Below are 7,438 nucleotides of genomic sequence, written 5' to 3' on the forward strand. Positions count from 1 at the left end.
AGAATTCTGAACCCTTTGAAATCCCTAAGCAATTTCAACCGGGGCCGGAGCGGGCGTAAATTATAACCATGCAATTGCACTTACGCCCTCGGAACATAAGCGTGCAATTGAGAGGATTTCCCAGACTGACTGACCTGGAACGGCCACCAAACATGGTGAGCATATACCTACTAAATATCAAATCTCGTAAAACTATGACCCAATTTTCTCTAATACCCTTAATCTGAAAACTGGCTGAAGAGAAGAGACATAGAAATACCTCCAGAACCTTCTTTTTCATGTCATTTACACCACATCAACTGCTTTTTTTCCAAAATTTTGTTGAGTTTTGTTTTTTTTCCGCATAGCTAGATATAATCCGTTTCACGATCATGAAACGGCAACCGCGAAAAAGCGGAACTAGCTATCCCGGTACTCCTCTCAGCAGAGGGGCTCAGACAAGAGCAGAAACCGGCAGAATATTTTGAAATATCTGTTCTTTTTTCCAGGAGAGTAAATTTTAATTTTAGGAGAGACTTTCCTCAAAACACCCAGGTAACATCCAGGGGTCGCCTTAAATACATCTGTTCTTAAAATCCAGGAGCACATTTTAAAGGAAAAACACATACAAGCGAATCGAATTTTTTCGATTTCACGCCATCACGCCTGAAAATTTTGATTTTCACGATCACGCCAATTTTTCTCAATTTCACGCCATTACACCTAAAAAATTAGTTTTCACGCTCATATTCTCTGGATAAATGCAGTTTTATACCACGTTATATATACCGTGAAAAGCACAGCTCAAAATCAAAATTTACGCTGTGCCGACGAATCGAGATTCTATTCATCGCGCAATCAGCGAAGACAAAAGTAACCATGACGACCATCCAAGATCTTGGATGAGCGTCATAGTCGATATTTTTATTCCCGTCGTTGAAAACACAACTTACAAAAAGTCATCAATGCTTTGTAAAAAGAGTCAGTGATAGAGAATCATAACGTAAAGTCTGTCTATTATTTCGATTCAATTAAAGTGACATTTCCATAATTAAAAGTTTAGTAATTACTGTTATACATTTGGGGATCATGTAAAAGATTTCTTTCGAAATAAACTCATTTCAACTACACTTGGAGGTTTCTGGGGAATTTGTAAATAGTAAACTGCATACAGTATGTGGCCCCCAAAACGGCGATCAAATTTGAAATTTCTCTCAAATCTAGAGGAAAAGAGATTTTACAAAAATTTTGGCTGCATGAAAACCTTTAACATCTCTACTTTATTTCCTGGAAGTTCTTTTTCAAAATTTTCAATTTCAACAATATTTTTCAGTCGCTTAAAGATAGGTAGCTTTTTTCTAATGGCCCCCAAAACGGAGGTTCGAAATTTTAGCAATTTCTCGAGATATCTTTAAGATATGAATACAAAATTTTGACCATAGTTTTGAAATATGATTTAGAGGGTTTTGGGCATAAATTTATTTGATAAAATTTTTACAGTATACCCCTGGTTGTCAAAATGCAGGTTTGGGGCCCCCAAAACGGAGGTGTAGTTAAAATAAAATTATTAAGCCCAGTGGTAATAGGGGGAAAAACTAAGAACATATTTGTGTTTTCCCTTAAATTTACGACCCGATGGATGTAAAATTTATGATTTTTATGAAATATTTCATTGTAAATATTGAACCGTACATCCTGTGCCCAAGTTCAGGAGTTGCCATAAAGCCATTATGGTAATAACCGGGAGGGCACATTGCTATACATTGTATGAAATATTTCAAGATTTTCGATATTGCAAAGTCCAAACTGAAAATTTAGAAATTTTCAAAACGTTAATTTTGATTTAACAACGTCTTAATCAAGTTTTTGAAAACAAATCTCTTTTGAAAATAGTTCCATTCATTTATGGAATAAGCTGTAAAAATTTTAGAATTAAAGCTTAACTGAAACTTAAAATATTAAGCTTTAAAGATATTTTTCTCCTATATTTTGCAAAAAAATGACAGAATTTGCCGTTTTTGCTGATTCAGCGAAAAATTTTATATATAATGTTAATTTTTTGTTATGAACTATTAACTCAAGGTGATAGGAATAGAATTCCAAGATTTTTTCTTTTTCTCATATTTAGAATTTTCGGTTTTGTCAATGCTGATTCTAGGGCTCCACAATACTGGTTGACCTTCAAGATGCTATATCTTTTACCCAGCCTCTAAAGTCACAGATGTATTTGCATTTTCTGAACAGCATTAGGTGTAGAAAGTTTCCTATACCCCGTTTTCATAACTTATTTTCAATAATCCAAGGAGCTAGAGTGAGTTATATGCAATTTTTATCTAATTTTGGTGTTAAAATATTTACTTTAGACGCAAATATGTTATTTTGAATCTGTCTCAAACCAGCAAAAACATGCTCATTTTTAAGTATAACCATCATTCTTTCAAAATAAACAAAAATCGTTTAATTCTGATAAATCTACAAGTCAGAATCTTCATTTTAATGAAAACCTCCGTTTTGGGGGCCGTCTCCGTTTTGGGGGCCATATACTGTACTGATACAGTCTGCTAGACATTAATGTGGTAATATTTGCTCTTCATCTTTGATTTTTTCTACAGTGATTAGATTGACACATGCGCGATAAAATTTTTATTATTTGTCTTCAGAGGTTACTATTTTCTTTGAAAACTTAACCTCTGATACTCAGGGTACGTTATATACCCATTGGTATGCCGTTATATAAACTTTTGCCCACAAATAGGTATGTGCTTGGTCGTCAATCAGTTTTTCGGCATTCTCATACGCGTAAGTTACGATTATATCATTTTGCTATCGGAAACACCCGAAAAATCTGGAAGGAATTTGACCTCTGTTTTTCTATTTCTAGTAAAACACAGGTCAAATTCCAGTTTTTTCGGGTGTTTCCGATAGGAAAAATGACGTAATCTTGACTTATGCATATCAAAAATTGTTTGACAAGTGGTGGGTCACATCAAAGGGTCCCAGCTTGAAGGCTGAGGTATATTTGAGTAAATTGACAAAGCCCACCATGGTTGGGCAACGGAGAAAATTTTTGAATTTTTAAGGGTTCAAATGTCATTTTTGGACCCATTTCAATTCAATTTGAAAAATAATATTCATGTGAAAATAATGGAAATCTTTTAAAAGTAGCTTTTTTGGTAAAAACATGAGGGGCCATGTCTCCTGGGTCCCCCGTTAACGGGACCCATGGGCTTTAATTGTGAATCAGCGTGAATAGTTTTCAAAAGAGGAACGGAGAGGCGCAACCATGGTTTGCGCCGACGGGAGAAATTTTTTAGAACATTTGAACCTTGCTGATATCAAAGCTTTTAAGTTTAAACTTTGTCCAAAACTGTGTTCAGATTTTTCATATCTTTCTTAGATAAAAAGTTATAGCACTGTTAAGTTGGCAATTTTTGCTGTTTTTGGTCGTTTTACTTTTAGGCTTACTTTAAAAGGCTCAAAAAGCTTTCCAAAGATTTAGAAAATCAAAAGCCATGTTCAAGAATTCAGCGTAACGAGAAAAAAAGGTCATTGTGGAAAGTGACTAAACTTCTTCGAGTAAAAAAAAGTAATTCCAGTGCCGTAGCCAATGGGGGAGAGGGCTAGGCCCATGGTGCGCGCTTCTTATATACTTAACATCAGGACCCCTAAAGCTAATTCTGTGTCTACGGCGCTTAATTCTTACAAATAATTCGGCTTTATTTTATCATCAACCACAAACAAGACAAAACAACTCCAAATAAAAGATTTTCCTCTCTCACTTCTTGCTTACTTTGCAATAATTTTTCTATGCTCGAAAAAAAAAACATCTGCTTCGTTTCTTTCTCGAAAATTACAAAAAAGTGACAATGATGGACATAATGTGAATCATTTGAAATTGCGTTTCCTTATTCCTTTTTCAAATAGTCAGGCTATCACTGTGTCTCACTAACATTCTGCCAATTGGTAGTGCGAAGGTTTCGATCACAGACTTGCACCGCAATTGACTGTGTTCGAACCCTAAGCAATTCCAGGCAAGTTGTTAGGGAAATATGATAGACTCTCTACCTTCTCTCATATATCATTCTTTCTCAATCCGGCTGATAATCGAAGTATCGATTGACGTTAAATGACCTTAGTAAACCCCACATTGCAGTAGATGTAAAACGATAAACTTGGTAAACATACAGTCAGAAACAAGCTTTACATGGGCAAAATCATTTCAAAGGAGGTAAAACGAGAGAAGCTTCATATATGCCTCATACAACCACCCCTTTTGATAGAGGAAATCTAACTTGTTTTCAGTTAATAAAAGGGTATTCATTAGAAATGTAAAACGCATTAACAAGGAATAAATATAAATGTCAATTACCAATAGAGTAATATCTTAATTAGAAAAATTTTAATGCATCAAAGTCTTTGATATCGATCCAATTTATAAGAGAGTAAGGCTTTGAAGAAACTGTAAGATAGTCTTATGAAATATATGCAATGCATATAAGGCGGAAACTGGGACGAGCACGGAATTATGAAGTTTCACCCTTCGTGTTTTTCTTTTATAAGCATCCCACTTACAGTAAACACTCTCTAATTTTGAACCTAATTAATCGAATCTTTCTCGGCTGGAAAGTGGTTTAAATTACGCTCTATAATTCGAATCTCTCCCTAGTTTGAAAAAAACCTTTGGTCCCTTGAAGATCGAATTAGAGAGTGTCAACTGTATAAGCTCATCTAGGCTCGGTGCTGCAATGTGTTTTAATCAATGAATCAATTGGTAAAGCAGAAAAAAAAACTGCTTAACAAGATCCAAGAGCTAGACTGTTGTTCAAAAGTATACCTCATTTAACAAACAGGCAAGCAACACACCAAACCTGTGTGTGGTTAGTATGTCCTGTTTGGTTGCCACTTGTTCATGTTTTCCACTTTCTAATAAAATGCCATAGTAATAAGTATTTGGATAAGCTACACTCCCTTAAAAAGAGTACTCGCACATCGCATTTCAGTACTTTTTTCGAATTTCTCCAAAAAAAAAATGTAAATTTCTGAGATTCTATAAAAAATTTTTTTTTACCATCCAGGCTTGAAGTGAAGTATCTCTGAATCCATGGAAATTAAGATGAAGTGTCTTACTTGGCTGCAACGTGTGGTTGGTTGGATCCACGTATTCTCCCTTCTCCAATCAACTGAGAGTTGCCATGAATGTTATTATGTATTTCTCTTTTTTTTCATTATTTATTTTGCTTGAAAAAAGAATGGAAATTCATTAGAAAACTAATGAAATTGATTGACAGAGAAAAATTGGGCTGACCTATAATTACTACACCCCTGTCTCACATAGCCCCAGTGGAACTTTTTTCTCATCGGGGATAAAAATTCCTATTGAAATCCCAATGGGGATAGAAATTCTATTGTTCCAAGGTTAAAAAATTCAGTAGGGATGGTTTTGAAGTGCAACTTGTAAACATTGAATTTCGAGTGGGGATGAAATAAAAATCAATCTTCCAGTGGGACTGAAATTCTAGGGTATTTTCTCATTGGGGACGAATTTTCTGCCAAATTTTCCATTGGGGGGCTGGTGTCGCAGCGGGTCTGTGACACAAGGGTGTACTATATTGTTTTTGTAATTCTTTGTTAAAATTTACCACTCCGTACCTTAAGTGTATGGTGGGGATGAAATTTGGCAGATTTTACGGTTTTTTGTAAAATCCACCAAATTAAATACCCGCCAAATTTAACAAAATCTTTTTAGGATAGACAATTCTATATGAAATCAGCATTCTCAAGTGAAAACTATTAAAAAACTAAGTACCTTTTGACTAAGTGCCCAGAATTTCCCACATTTTGACCAACCGCTAAACTAAGTACACGCCAAAATTATTACACTTAAGGTATTTAAAAGACAGGTTCAAGCTTTTAATTACAGTTCGAACATAAAATCGATGTTTTTTTTTCGAATGACAGAAAGATTCCAATTGTAGAAAAGTTCGAATAATAGAACGAGTTCCAATTACGACCCACTATAAAGGTTTCAATCCTTTTTCTCAACGCAATAGGAACAAAATCAATTATCAGTCGATTGCGATTGATTTCTTCCGAAGACTTCGGTCAATTTAGAATAGAAGTTTATTTATTCTTACAAAAAAGACTATAAATCTATATATTAAGACTAAAATCTAATGCAATGATTGAAAAAAAGAAATAATTTATGTACGTTAAATTATTAATCACAAATCAAGATAGAAAATAGAAGATAATGATATTATGCAAATAGAACGGGCTTAGTTATTTGCCGTGCTCGTACATCATAAAAGAAATCTCCCACCAGAGGACTGCTCGTCGCAAACAACAACATTAAACCGAGGAGAATTGGTTGGAAAGAATGTTTGTACTTTGGAAGCTTGATAACACGATCCTTTACCGTGCGTCGTCACAAACCCAGTTCCCATATTAGATAGTTTTTAGCTCCCGAGACTGAAAAAATCATATCGTGGATAACTTGAGTGTCAAAATGCAGCTCTTAATACCAGCTTATTCAAAGTTAACTTTTGTAGGTTCGTTAATCTAGCGGCGTATTCCGATTTTCAATTTCTGAGAGGTAGGAGTTGTTGACAAATGGATAATCAAATGAAAAATACTTAAATATTATGGACTGAAATGACAAAATACATCTAGACTATGGGAATATAAAAAACGAAGAATACTTTAGAAACAAAATAATTGTCGTAAAAATCCAATACTAAGTAGGTACAATGGGACTATTTAAAAATGCTCTCTTCTCATCTGTATAAGCTGAAGGCTAGAAGCGAGTCTCATACCATTTATTTCCTACATAAATTGCGCGTCATAAGTGGTTTTTATACAAACACTAAAAAGATTGAAAGTAACATTTACCACTAAATTTTGAGAAGGTGTCAGGCGAAAAGAAGGGAAGAGTTAGATTCAATCCATCATTATTCGGCGCAAATCTTAAGACATCATTTTTCTTGCTTAGGAAAGGTTGAACGTTTACTCCTAGCCTCCAGCTCATTCAGTATTGTCCATTTACTCTACAACGTTCAAAAAAAATTTCACAGCTTTCTTAAAACCTAAATACTCATTACTTTTCCCTTGAGAATTATTTTACGGTGCTAAATAGCTTACATTAAAGAGACAATCAGATGGCTTCAGTTATTTGGCTTGCTGAAACCTTCTGTGGTCTTGAGTAAAACCTCCAAGCATTTTTGTCTAACTATTTTTCAAAGTCAAGAAAAATGAGTTCTTACAATGTTCTTACGTTAAAATTCTACTGTTTGTTTACTAAAAGTAAACTGTGGAAGATTGCTAGGTAAAAATATTTTGAGGTTTTTCTCAGGATAATAGAGGGAGTCCACATGCCAAACATCGCAAACAATCTGATTATCCCTTTAATTAGTTTCACCTAGTTGAATCTTGTACAAAATTCGTTACTACAGCAAGTTGGTTT

This window comes from Clytia hemisphaerica, unplaced genomic scaffold (assembly GCF_902728285.1).
Source record: "Clytia hemisphaerica strain Z4C2 unplaced genomic scaffold, Clytia hemisphaerica genome assembly, whole genome shotgun sequence".
NCBI classification, from domain to species: domain Eukaryota; kingdom Metazoa; phylum Cnidaria; class Hydrozoa; order Leptothecata; family Clytiidae; genus Clytia; species Clytia hemisphaerica.